The sequence below is a fragment of the Lissotriton vulgaris genome, chromosome 5 (assembly GCF_964263255.1).
Source record: "Lissotriton vulgaris chromosome 5, aLisVul1.2, whole genome shotgun sequence".
In the NCBI taxonomy this organism is placed as follows: Eukaryota; Metazoa; Chordata; class Amphibia; order Caudata; family Salamandridae; genus Lissotriton; species Lissotriton vulgaris.
The window spans coordinates 1,505,093,284-1,505,108,101 of NC_141693.1; positions in this window are offsets into that span (position 1 = coordinate 1,505,093,284).

The window sequence follows — 14,818 nt, forward strand, 5'->3', positions numbered from 1 at the left end:
AGAAAGCAAGCTATTATTTATTTGGTGTACATTCGTTCAGTAGTTCTTGAGAAATATCGAAATTTACAGATATAGATATTTGGGAATTCTGCCATCTGATTGGCTGAGGCATTACGAGCACGAGCTTGCTGCTGATTGGCTGCCAGCGGTTGCAACTAGGAAGGGTTGGCCGCCATCTTGTGATTCCGTTGAAGCGAGTAAGGGGAAAAAAGGGTGAGAAAAGTGGGAAATAGAAGGGTAGGAGCACTGTAACCTCTGTGGGGTGTTAAGGGTGTGCTATAGAGGGGGTGCGAAACAATATTTTCACCCCTACTGGTATGTAATTGGTGGGCTACGGAATTCAAGTGAGGTATTAAGTAGAGTTTGATGCGGGTAAGGTGAGCTGGTACGGGACTCGGGGATTAAAGCGTGAGCCCAAATTGTGTGTCTTATGCTGTGAAGTCATGTGTTGTGGCCGCTGCACTACAGTTGTGGAAGTAGTGTCAGCATGTAGTTATAGCTACTTGGATGAACTTTTGTTTAGAACATTGTAGCTTGTGTATGGTGCTTAGGTGGTGTTGTATAGGGAGGGCGAAGGTAAAACAATACAGTATTTGTAAAGCGCAAACTACTCACCCCTATAGGTAAGTAGAGCTGGGGATCAAAGAGAGAGGTCTGTGCTGCAAAGTGAGATGGTCTGGCCGCTGCGCCACTGCTGTGTGGAGAATACATTTTGGCGAGGGTGCAGGAGTTGGCGTTATATGAGCCTAAAATAGCGGGCCTAAGTTGTAAGTTATAGGGTGGCTCTAAAAAGAGCCCTTGTGTTCATGTTGTTGTTGTAGATGGAGCCCATTTTGTGGTCTCTGAGGTATGCTGATACAGCTTTGTTGGCTTTTTTTCCGAGATTTTTCAATCGGAGAACAAAATTGTTTGGATCATTTCCACTTCTGTCTTTGGCATATATTGGAATATACAAAGACAGTTTGAGGCAAAAGTAACATCAATTGTCCAAAGGTGTCCTTCATAAGCATTTCCAAACCTACCCAAGTCAATGTGCCTAGGCCATTTCCACCACAGTGCACAATCATTAGGTTAGGGTGTTGGAGATGCAAACAGGTTTTAACCAAAGGCAACAATTGGTGCCACTTCAATCTTCTCTGTCCAAGCCATTTAATTTCCACATTTTGTAAACCTAGGTCTAAGTCACTACGTCTCTGTTCTACATACCTCTTGCACCAGAAAACATGGCTATGTCCTCTGATCCACACTAGCATTTTTAAGGTATGGCTGGAAGGTATGGAAATGTGTCTGTAGCGCATGCAGTTCCTTCGTAGAATAAGAGATATGTTTAAAGATGGGGAACTAGTTTCTTTTCGCATACAAAACGGTACCTGATTGGGAGATGAAAAGCATTGTTTTTTAAAAATAGGGTGCACATTCGTTTTGCGGAAAAGTATCTTTGTGATTGATTAAGAAAAAGCAGTTTGCACGTGGAGTACATATTATAGGATAACATTTGCTCAACTCAACCACACCTGCTACTTGCATTTGGAAGGCACTGTTCGAACTTAAAACAATCGGGAACTTTTAACCTGCACGTGCCTTTAAATGTTTGAGAAAATGTTGCAAAAAATATCGTTAGGTTGAAAAAAAATTATGAACTTTTAACCTCCATGTGTTGTAGAATGTTCTAGAAAGTGTGTTGATAGAATACATTGTATTTCTAACTTTGATGTGTACTTGAATATAAAAAAAAAAGGTTATATGGAAAAGTAGAAAGACTGTAATAGAGAGACATTTTGAAAGCTAAAAGAATCAATGAACTAATGTAATTTGTTCTTGATTACCTACTGACAGTCACCAGTAGGTAGTTATCACTGTTACCGGTCTGAAAGTGCGGTGCTGCTCAGAGTGGCATGGTGCCGATATGATATGGTGCTACACTCGGGTATGAAACCGAGAGTCTAAACCGTGAGGTCATTGCTGTAAAGTGATATGGTCTGGTGTTTGCAGCATACATGTGCAAGTAGTGTTAGTAGGCGTTTATACCATACAGAGAGTGAGAAGCAAACTACTGACTGCTACTGTGTGTTGATAGTATACCGGAAGCGGGAAGGGAAGTAGTTACGCCTACCGGTGTGAAGACTTGGGGATGAAACCGAGCTGATTGCTGTAAAGTGATGGGCTCTGGGCGCTGTATGATACTAGCCGCTGTAGTATAAGTGTGTAAGTAGTGTTAGTATGCATTTATAATATATAGGGAGTGGTAAGCAAACTACTCACCCCTACTGTTGTGAAGACTCTGGGATTAAACCGTGAGCCTAAATTGAGAGCTCATTGCTGTAAAGTGATGTGCTCTGGGCGCTGTAGCATACCTGTGGAAGAAGTATTAATTTACGTTTATACAATATAGGGAGTGGGAAGCGAAATACTTACCCATACCAGTCTCAAGACTCGTGGATGAAACCATGAGCTCATTGCTGTAAAGTCATGTGCTCTGTGTAGTATTCCAATGTAAGTCATAGTAGAATGTTAGTATGTAATTCTACTACAATCTAAGTATGTAATGTTAGAATGTAGGGCTGTCATGAGGGGAACCTTGCGGTGTTTGCACACGGTGCTGAATTAGACGGTTGCTTTGCTGTCTGCTCCTGTTGGTGTTTGTTTCAGGTATCTTGTTTTCTTGTAATAAATCTACTTATTGGATCCACTGCTGTCTGCCTCTTCACTACATAAATTTGGCAACGAGTGGGAGAAGGCAAAAAGAAGGCACCACTCACTAATATTTTAAAATTGCTTGGGTTGTGCTGAAGACCCGTTTTTTTCGTGTAGCGGTTTCTACTCATGCCAGGGTCGTCGGCTCATTGAACTATGTCATCCGATTTCTGGTAGGATTGATATTTTTAGATGTTGTGCTTCCTCTGCTTCTTCACTACATTCTGGTCGCTGTACTACACATGTGTAAGTAGTGTTAGTATGCGTTTATACTAACAAATGCATCATGGTCCTAGGGAGGGCGACCTCTCAGGTGCCGCTCATACAATGTCCCGGGGTGTGCATTCGGGGGACATTTGTGTTTGCTATTAGAGGGTGGTGCATGGCTTCCTCCCTGTGATGGCAAATACTTGTTCGACTACTTGAAGCGAGATGAGGAAAACCTTGTATCTCTATAATAGAGGGGATGCAGATGGTAAAAATGGAGAGAAAAGAAGAAACAAAACAAAAACAAAAGCAGGATCCCACCCGTTCTTTTAAATGAGGCCCCTGGTGGGTAATGTTCCGTGGCCAATCCAATTATTATATTGCGGGGTCTCTGTAGGACTGGGGATCTTAAATGTAAATTAGGCGCGGAAGGGCACAGAGACGTTTTGCAGCCTAGGGGAGCGCCACCTTCCCGCGTATTGTTTACTAATTGTTCAGGGGATTCGAGGCAAACTGAAGTCCGGGGATCGCCACACTCTGGGTCTTTATTTAAATATGCAGGGTGGGCCTCGGCAGTCCCTGAAGCCTCGGTGGTCCTAGCCAGTGCCTTATTTGTTCTGTAAGAACACACAGGCAGTACTTATGGTGTTATAAAGTTATACACTCATAGAACTCTTGCAGTTTCACAAATACCCAGGCTTAATTTGTCTAAAAGTCAGTTACATTATGTTTGGTAGGTACACTTTAATATTAAATAATTTTTTCCTTAAAATCTCCTATAAACAGATGATTTTCACAATAAATAATAGACAAGTGTTGTCAGAAAAAGAAGACCTATACACTCAGTTATTTATTTGAAAAAAGTAACCTTTATTAAAACACAAATAAATAGAAATGTAACTTTAATAGAAGAAACAGTATAATGAAAAAAACGTGGGTAGGACTCCAGTGGAAGCAGAGTAGGAAACCTGCAAGACAAAAATGAAACATATAAGTGTGTGTGCTATGTGGAACAGGTAAAGAAAGGTAGTCCGAATGAAAGGACATAGTGAGAATGGAAGGGAGGGGGAGGGGGAGTGAGTGGAAGGGAGAAGTGGAGGGAGAGTCAAAAGAAGAGAGGGAGGAGGAGACAGAGTGTTGGCCTATTGCACCTAGCCCTTAGTGTTTACCCTCCCGTCACCCATTTGTCTGGGATGCACGAGAAAGAGTGTGGCTCAGCAAGTCCTTAAAATTAAATACATGAGGCCAAAAATTCTGGGCCATATTATCAAAGAAGGGCGATAACATTATTGCTGCTTTAGCGGCAGGAAACTGCCGCTAATGCACCGATAAGGGGTTGATAATATGCCCTTGCGAATTCCCATAGAAGCCCAGGTTCTGATGTGAACCTGGGCTTCTATGGGAATTCAGAAAGGCATATTATCAACCCCTTATCGCCGCATTAGCAGCAGTTTCCTGCCGCTAAAGTGGTGATAATGTTATCGCCGTTTTTTGATAATATAGTCCTACATTATTAGCTATAGGAAAATCGCTTGCATGCACCTGTGCACCCAGGGTGCTGTACCCCAACCCCTTCCCCCTGCACTGTGCTCAATTGTAGGTGTTGCACACTGAGCCTTCACTGCTCACCTGCCACCACTGGTGTGTCCCATGACGTGTTGGTGCAAGCTTCTAGTCCGGGGTACGTTTGTACGGTAGACCAGGTCTACGGTCGGGGACCGTGTCTTGATACCAAGATGGAAGGTGTCAGAAAGCCAGGGCATCATTGCGGGGTCAGCTCCCGATCCGCCCTTCTTCAGGCAATCAATGGATTGTCTGAAAAGCGAGAAGTATTTTAATGGTTGAAACATCTGGAGGTAAATTAGGGTTTATTTCAAGCTTGATAGAAAATAGGAGTTGAGTGCATCCTTCGTTTTTGAAGTACGATCTACCAACAGTTAGCGGTAATCATGGTTCAAAGAGGAGTTGGAGTGCACGAGAATACACAATGTTAAATAATAATATGTTATACCAACGTTCACATACAAAGGAACAGAGCGCATGCTAGAAGCATAATGTGCGTGTGTAATGCAGTGGCGGGAGCCTGTGTGCATCAGTGAGGTCACTGACCATGTCATGAGTGATGTAATATGTGACATCATCAGCAGTGCATTGCGGGCGCGCAAGTTATAGTTAGCTCAACTAACTATAACAGGAAAATTTCTCTGGTTTTATATGAGTCAAATGTTCAACTAACTATAACGTCCCTGAAACCTATGGTTTTTTTAGTTAAAAAAAATAACAATAATATATATATATATATCCAAACACACGAAATTGCTCTAGAGGGTTGCTGGATGGCCCCGCGGGAAGTGGTGTGAACGCCGGCAGAGCACGCCGGTATTTCAATTATTCCAATGCTTAAAAAGTTCTGTATCACGCTCTCAGATTCCCAAAAACACCATGCAAATCAGCAGAGTCCAAGGGTGTTTATTAACACCTACTACATGTTTCGGCTTCCACGAAGCCTTGATCACGTAAGTTTGTGCATAGCGTGAAACAACATAAATACTTTTCAAAAGGGTGTAACCAACATAAACAATGGACACAGGTCGCAAATGCAAGAAGTGTGAAAAGCATGTCGGCCATCTTAGAGCAGTCTGCAGAAGTCAAGATTACAAGTAAGCATAATATGTCCACATGGATAAATAAGACTGCCGAAATTGCAATCGTCATGCAAATAGGGACACAAAGGATGCATAAATGAATGAAAAACGCGGTCCCCAGTAGCCCAATACATAGAACCTTGTCAGAATGTGGTTGTTAACATATGATGACACATTTCTTTCCCAGCAGCGACCGCGCGTGCTAAATCTGATGCACTTAAATGTTTTGCATAAACAATAAATTAAATGCATACATGCGGCGCAGCCTAAACGTTAGTAAAACATATGTATAGAAATAATTCAAAGTTGGTTGCTAAAGTTTGATCAGCAGGACCAGCAAGAAAAGCAGTAACCATAGTGATGAAAATACAAATTGAAACGCACACATTGCCGTGCCGTGTTTGTGGATGAATACCCAGTGTCTGGTCACAGGGGAGATGGTGTATCCATGCCTATATGACTGGCCCTGCTCGTGTAGAGCAAACTGCGTAGCTGGGCGTGTCCAGGGAATGAACGAGGCTGGAAAATTGTCAAACCTAGTGACAAGCATTACAGGTTACCAGGTAAAATACCAAAACATTATGCAAACTGCGTAGCTGGGCGTGTCCAGGGAATGAACGAGGCTGGGAGATTGTCAAACCTAGTGTCAAGCATTGCAGGTTACCAGGTAAAATACCAAAACATTATCCAAACCCCATGTGGGCTGCTGGACGTGGCAAGAAAAAGTCTCTGTTGTGAGATGAGGCTGGCATGCGACCTGGTTCCACAAATGTCAGTGCTTGAAGGTGATGCCTAGAGTAGGCGTGCTCTTATGGTACTAACAGGAACGTTAAAAGACGTTGGGCCTGGTGCAAAGTGCAGTGAGTGGCCTCAGTCCCTATGATGCTCCTGTGAAATTAAAAGGCAAACTTTAAAATCAAACATGACAAACAGCGTATGCATGAAATTAATAAACAGGTTCATAGCGCATGGAAGAAGAAAGCAGTTCTACACAGCAAACAATGCACAATAGCAAATAATACAGCAAAGAGCACAATAGCCATTTAGAGGTAATCATCTTTAAGATGAATTGACAATTCCTCATCATGATTGAGACCCCCGGGAACCTTCATATGAAAATTGATGATATGTCTGGATTCCATTTGTCTCATCTTCAGGACTCTATTCCCACCCCTGGGATTCCTGTTAATCTGCTCTAAGATAAAAAATCTCATGAGTGTTGGATCGGAAAAATGATGTTCGCTGAAGTGCCTCGCCACTGGGTATTTTGCATCCTTGTGGATGATGGCATGGTAGTGTTCTAGAATGCGTTTCTTGGCATGGGCGGTGGTACTGCCGATATACCACAGTCCGCAGTGGCAGACGATCACATACACCACAAACATGGTGCTACAGGTGAGAAATTGTGTGATCTCTTTCTTTATGCCATTGTATTCTACATGTTTGACTAGGGTGCTGTTTTTACAGGCTTTGCAGTGACCACACGGAAAATACCCTTTTAAACCAAGGCCTTGGTTGTTTGAGTAATCCGTGATGTCACTACGGACACATATGTCTCTTATGTTTTTACTCTTTCTGTAGGTGATGCTCGGTCTCTCAGGGATGAGATTTCCTATGATATTGTCACTCTTCAGAATGTTCCAATTTTTGGCTATAATTTTCTGGATCTGATTGGACTCCTTGTTGTATGTTAGAATGAGTCGTGTAATGCTATCACCCGGCATGGTGTCGTCAGTGACGTTTTCTGTGAGAGTGTCAGTGCGTTTGACAGCATCGGCCTTTGTTTTGGCCTTTTTCAACACCCAGGCCGGGTAATCGCGTTGTTTAAAACGATCCAGCATTTCCTTCGCTATTTGTTGATAGCCGGCATCGGTGTTACAGTTTCTCCTTGCCCTCAGCAGTTCTCCATAGGGAATGCTCCACTTTAGAGGTTCAGGGTGGCTGCTGAGGGCATGGAGAATGCTGTTACCCGCAGTCTCTTTTCTAAATAGTGACGTCTGGATCTTATTGTTGATGATGTCAATCCTGACATCTAAGTATTCAGCTTTATTTTTACTGATGGTACTGGTCAGTTTGATGTTTCTATTGTTGAGATTAAGACGATCTATGAAACAGGAGGCTTCCTGCTCCGTTCCTCTCCACACCAAGAAAAGATCGTCAATATATCTCCACCAGGTGGCAATATGGCTCACCTGGTCCTCCAGCGATGGGTCCGCAAAATTTTCCTGCTCCCATTGCCCCATGAAAAGGTTGGCAAAACTTGGGGCAAAGCTTAAACCCATCGCTGTACCGGTCTCCTGTTTGTAGATTTTACCATTGAACAGAAAAAAGTTGTTTGAGAGACAAAACTCCATCATTTCAAGGAGCATTTTGTTGTGCTCTCTGAAACGTAAGGGTCGGTTTTTGAGGAAATATTCACAGGACTCCAGGCCCTGTTGATGGTTGATGATGGTATAGAGGGCCTGGACATCCATGGTGATGAGGAGGTAGTCTTCATCCCATGTGAGGTTTTGGAATTTTGCCAAAAAGTCTTTGGTGTCTTTTATATAGCTGCTGAGCCCTTGTACCCAATACCGGAGATAGTGATCTACGTACTTGGATACATGTTCCGCCACACTTCCTCTGGAGGAGACGATGGGCCTCCCGGGAGGATTCTCTCTGCTCTTATGTATTTTGGGTAAGACGTATAGGACGGGAAGGGTGGGGTTGTTGTTCTTCAAAAACCTATACTCCTCCCACTCCAATATGCCCCTCTCCCTCCAATACTCCAATTTTTCCGATATATATATTCACTGAAAAAATCATAGGTTTTACACACGTTATAGTTAGGAATTAGCATTTAAAACACCTTGCAAATTCATTGAAAAAACCATAGGTTTCACACACGTTATAGTTAGGAATTAGCATTTAAAAAACCATGCAAATTCATTGAAAAAACCATAGGTTTCGCACGTTATAGTTAGCTGAACATTTCTCAGGTAACTATAACTTGCGCACCCGCAATGCACTGCTGATGACGTCACATATTACATCAATCATGACATGGTCAGTGACATCACTCATGACATCACTCATGACATCTCAATTGACATCCCTGATGACCTCATCCAGTGAATGTGTGTCTTTCTGAAAAAAATTTTTTTTAATATATGTATATCTAAAGGTCGATGGAAGAATAAATGGGTAAACAAGTGTCTAAATTGATGGGTTTTCTTGTAACTGACTTATTAAGTATATCTTAGTGAATAGGTGTACTAGCGAGTAATCTTTAAATATTTAAATATCTGTATCAGTGTCTCACTTTGTATATAAGTGGCTGCATGGGTTGGTGAGTAGCTACATGAGTGTGTATATGGGTTATTAGTTGGTTTTTTGAGTACCAAAATGAGTGTTTGTACCGTTCGGTGAGGAGTATTACTTAGCGCACAGATGCATGAATGACTGACTCACTGTTTGTATGTGTTTTGAAGACAGCATGTGTGAAGGACTGTATGGGTGGATAAGTGTGTGTATGGGTGTGTTAGTGAGGGAATGACTATCTCAATAGTATCTTTATGAGTAACTACATATGTTTTAAACTAGTATATGTGAGTATTGATGTATATAAGTGAGTATATCTGAGAGCGAGAGATTCTAAGACTTCCTGTATAAATAAGTATGCGTTTCTATAAGTGATTGTTTAACACCTCCCCTGCTGGTGATGGAACCACTCCGTCATCAGCCGCGGTCGCGCTGTGCTGATGACGGAGCGGTTCCGTCACGGCCCGCTCGGAATGCCTGCGCGGCGCGGATTCCGCGCCTGCGCTGAACGTTCTATTGAGCGGGCGGGGCCATGACGGAACCGCTCCGTCATGAGCACAGCGCAACCGCGGCTGGTGACGGAGCGGTTCCATCACCAGCATGCGCCCGCCGCCCGCCCCCTTAGCACTGCAGCGGAATAGCCGCCGCAGTGAAGGGTTAAGAGGGTAAGTATGTCTACGATTCTGTAGAAGTTAGTGTAGTGGTGGGTGTATGGCTGTACATGCAATTAAATGGATATTTGATAGTTTATTTGCATATGTGAGTATATGTGTGAGTGACTCTATAGATGAGTGTCGGTGTATATTAGGTGTATGAGTACATATGAGTCAGTACATGTATGAGTGACTATATAGAACTGTAGGTGAATGAGTGGATGTGGATGTAGATTTTGGGATTACTCAATAGGTTGCTCTAACTGGAATTGGTATCTCCATTTTTTTGAAAATTTTAGTTTCTATTTTTGATCGTGTGTATCAAAGGTTATATTACAGTAAGAGGAGGTGTGCCACAAGGATGATGTAATCAGTGATGTCATCAGGGATGTCATTTGAGATGTCATCAGCAGGGCATTGCGGGCGCGCAAGTTATAGTTATCTGAGCTAACTATAACGGAGGAATTTCAAAGGTTTTGTATGAGAGAAATGATCAGCTAACTATAACGTGTGAAACCTATGTTTTTTTTCAATTAATTTGCATGATTTTTTAAATGCTAATTCCTAACTATAACGTGTGTGAAACCTATGGTTTTTTCAATGAATTTGCAAGGTTTTTTAAATGCTAATTCCTAACTATAACGTGTGTGAAACCTATGGTTCTTTTCAGTGAATTTGAAAGGTTTTGTAAATTATAATTTATAAATGTATTAATTATTATGTCTTTCTTTTTTTACTAATTTCTTATATTTTTAATATAAATATTTATATTTATTTTACTTTTTAGATTATATTTCATACTCTTATTATAAAATAATAACAAAACTAAATTGCAAAGTAATTTTTGGATGAATTATTGCTTGACGTCGGTTGCAAGTATAACACAGCTCCAGCAATTCTCTTGGAACCCTATGCTCACAATGCTGCATCAATCCTTACAACTGCTTCAAGCATGTGCAAGGTTTTGACGCAGCATAAGCTCAAAAGTCACTGAATAAAATGTTATACATTTCACTCAGTCACTTTTAGGAGGCCTTGCTGCACCCCCTTCTGCACAAGAAAGCCTCTTCTGGCCCAGTGCTTTACAATGTAATACATCTTCCAGATGTGTCACATTGTTAATAGAACACACAATGGCACATCTTTTGCACCACCGCTGAGTCACAAAAGTGGCACAACGGCTGTGTAAAAGAGGCACAAGGGGATTGTAAATCCGCCCCTAACACATACAAATTCACCCACGCACTTTCACCAGCAGCGCAAATTGAAACATAGACTTGTAACATATTTATGTACATATGATACATTCAAGTGCTTCGGACATACTACAGTATACTATAGATAAACACCTTATAGATTTATGCTGTAGCAGTTCCTTATAGTTCTGAACTTTCACATTCTCCATACACTAGTAACATATTCATTCATTCATTTATAAACTACACATTCATTCTGACAAACTTTTACACACTAACATAGAAATATAGGAGCATATTACCAACAACTAGCGATAATTATCGCTATGTTGGCTTAGCGGCAATATTATTATTGCCGAGCTTCGCCGATTTTTATGGCAGATAAACCTTGCTATTATTAAGGTTTATCTCAAAAGCGATAAAAAACGGCCGAAATGCATGAATATCGCTGAATAGTCAGCGATATTCATGCATTACCGAGCTAATGCTCTTAGCCAGGTTATCCACGTACCATTGAATAACATTGCTAAGAACTGCTCTGGGCAGTCGTTAGCTTTTGGAGATATTCGCGCTTAGCGCAAATATTTCCAAAAGTAGGCAATAGGAGATAGCGATGTTAGCAACTGTTTCCAGTCGCTAACATCTTGGCACGCCCACTTTGCATGTCATTAGCGATAAATATCGCTGACATGCAAAGCGGGCCCCAAGATGATCGCTATCTCCTACTAGCTGTCGCTAACTGGTGTTAGCGACAGCTAGGTAATAGGGCGATAAAATTATCGTGGGAAAAAATCCTGCTAAAGCGACGATAAGGCCCTTGGTAATATGCCCCATAGTTCTTTCTTTGACCAGTGAAGATAGTTCTAAAAAGAACTGTTTTTTTTTGTTTTGTATTTTTTTTGTGTTTTCTCAACAAATTCCAAGCGGAACAAAAGAATGAAAAAAAGAACAACTAATGTCGAGGACAGCAATGATCCTGCATCCTGCGTTTCATCAAGTCTATAGACTGTTTCCCATACCACAAAAGTTTATCGCAATAAATGCATAGAATTTTAACTTTAGCAAAGTCAGAATCAATATGTGGGTGTGGACTGCTTGCTGAAAATGCTGCTGCCGCAGTTGATGTGCTTGGTGCAGTAGCAGGTGGGTTCTCTTTCAACCTCCGTCTAGCAGCTCGAGCAAAGTTCTTGGGCTGCAAGTTCTTCACGTGTCGCACCATATTTGCTGTGACAAAGGAGTATTTTTTACATGGATCACCCCTTGAAAGAGTTGTTTCGCAAATTTTACAGGTTACTTTTGGAGCATTAACCTTTTTTTGACCTTCTGGAAAAGTGAAAAACTTCCAAATTAGAGCTTCTTTCCGCTTCTTTGGACGTTCTTCAGGAATGAAATTTCCCTCTGAAGAACTGCTGTAAGATGACTCCATTGCTCTTATTATTGTGACCTTCCTTCTATTTGAGAAGATTCTAAGAACAAATGCTTCTTGTTAGAAAGTCAAAGTGGAATAATTATAACGGGACGGAACTTTCAATTGTTTCCAGGGTTCTCATATGTAAACTCCATAGTATTACTCGGAGAAACTCGAATTATTAGGTTGTTTGTTCGCGCGCTGTAACACCAACGAACCGGCTCTCAATGCCGATCACGTGACGCAGAAGTATTTCGTCGATACACAGACACATATGAGAACCCTGGAAACAATTGAAGGGTCCCATAATAGAGAGTGGCAAGCCCACTTACCTATAAGAAGTAGCCAGAGATTTAAGGACGGCCATTTGTGATCTCAAAGTAGTGACCGTTGCTGGCATAACAGCCACCAATGATGGAAAATAAGCGTTTTTCAGACACTTCATTCCAAAGAGGATACATACATACATCTTTGAAGGCACTTACTTTAGAGGAATGCGGAGTCTATACATATAGCGAGCATCCTTTTGGAAAGAAAATTGGGCTACAATATTCGAATAAGGATATACCTATGGATCGATGTATATATATTTGTTTGTATAGTTTTATGTAAAAAGTGATGTGTTAATATATATGTTTCTTTGTTCATTCGTTTTAAATGGACTCAAAAATTATATAAGCCTAAATCCAATTCTTTTTCAATTAAAGTGAAAAACAAATAAGAAAAATAGTATATAGTGTTCTCTCTGCGGGGGTGGGAAGCTTCACTAAAACAAATACAAGAATTGTTTTTGTTCAAGATAATATATTTGTCGTAGGGGGAGACAATTGAGCTATCTCACCTATTACTACAGATTTTGCTACTAGTGTCCTAGGCATCATTTGCTTTATTCAGGCTTGATATTATGGCCCAGAGTGCGTAGTGTACAGCAGATCTCTCTAAAATCTATAATTACCTCCGAGCAGTGACAACAGATAGCTTACAACAGTCTGCCAAACAGATCCACAACCTTATTACGCCTCTTTTGAGTCACTTTTAACATGGGTAAAGTGATGCAAGGAGCTAGTAAATCTACGTGTGACTTTTCAAGAAAAAATCACAACTCCAGACTCTTTGACACAGTTTTAATGTTGTTTTCTCTCTCTTTCTCTCTCTCACTCTCTGTGACATCATTTCTCTTTCTCTCTTAAACTTAGACACTGCTGTCTGCTTGGACGTGTAGAAGAATTGTTGAAATGAAGTTGTCAATCAAACTGGCTGAAGTGTTTGGCCGCAAGGTTTAAACAACACAGAGGCCTAGATCTACAAATCCTTTATAGGAATGCATTAGAAATTATTCGGCATAACTGGTGTTAGTAACGCAGTAGGCACTTCCATATAGACACCACTTGAAGGCGGCACTATAACAAGTAAAATGTACCAGGTACACTGCACTCGTAAAACTGTAGTGTTACCTTTATTTGTGAAACAAGAGAGTGCCATATCATGAATATGGTAGTTTCGGGCTCAGCTCTGTCTTGGCTGACATCTTTTTTAAACAACCGAACGTTCCAGGTTTGGGAAGCCAATGCACGGTCCAACCTTATCCCTCTCCAGTGTGGTGTACCGCAGGGCTCCTCGTTGAGCCCTACCTTGTTCAACGTATATATGTCCCCACTGGAAGATGTGGTTATTCCTTTTAGGATCAAAGTAGTCACCTAGGCGGACGACACCCAACTAGTCGCCTTGCTCACCCAAGTGGATCAGTGCCCCGAAAATCTCCAGGCTTGTCTTTCCGAAATACATGCCTGGATGATGAAATCCCTACTTAAATTGAACGGAGCCAAGACTGAGCTTATGCTCTTAGGACATAAGTTGCCATCTATAGCCGATTCCATCTGGCCTGCCTGTCTGGGGGCTCTTCCCTTCCCAAAAAATGAAATTAAAAGTCTCGGGGTCTGGCTCGACCTGGACCTCTCATTCAGAGCTTAAGCCAAAAAAACGGCCGGCATATGCTTTGACCTACTTTGCTCCGCTCGAAAAATTCTCCCCCTACTACCGCCCCACTCAAGAAAGCTTCTCATCCAAGGGTTAATCCTCTCAAGGTAACTGCCGATAAAGCGGCGATAATGTGCTTGATAATAGGCCCTTGTAACTTCCCATAGCAGCCCAGGTTCTGGTGTTAACCTGGGCTCCTATGGTTATTCACAAGGGCATATTATCAAGCCCATTATCGCCGCTTTATCGGCAGTTTCCTGCCGATGAAAGCGACGATAATGTATCTCCTTTTATTGATAATATGGCCCATTGCTCTTTTTTTTTACCAGTACACTTAGGTGCATATTATCAAGGACCGGTGTTAAAATTATCGCCGTTTTATTGGCAGGAAACTGCCGATAAAATGGCGATAAGGAGCTTCATAATACGGCCTTGTTATTTCCCATAGAAGCACATGTTAATACCAGAACATAGGCTTCTATGGGAATTTACAAGGACGTATTATCAAGCCCACCCTCCCAACATTAATAACAAGCACTGGCGTTGCCAATAGGTTTCGCATTTGGAAAGTTGGAGCTATTGGTTTTGTAAATGACATTTTATATTTATAGATTGTTATTGACAATGCCAATAACGATATATAAATATAAAATGTCATTTACAAAACCAATAGCTCCAACTTTCCTACTGCGAGACCTATTGGCAACGCCAGTGCTTGTTATATTCTGGAAATGTTTA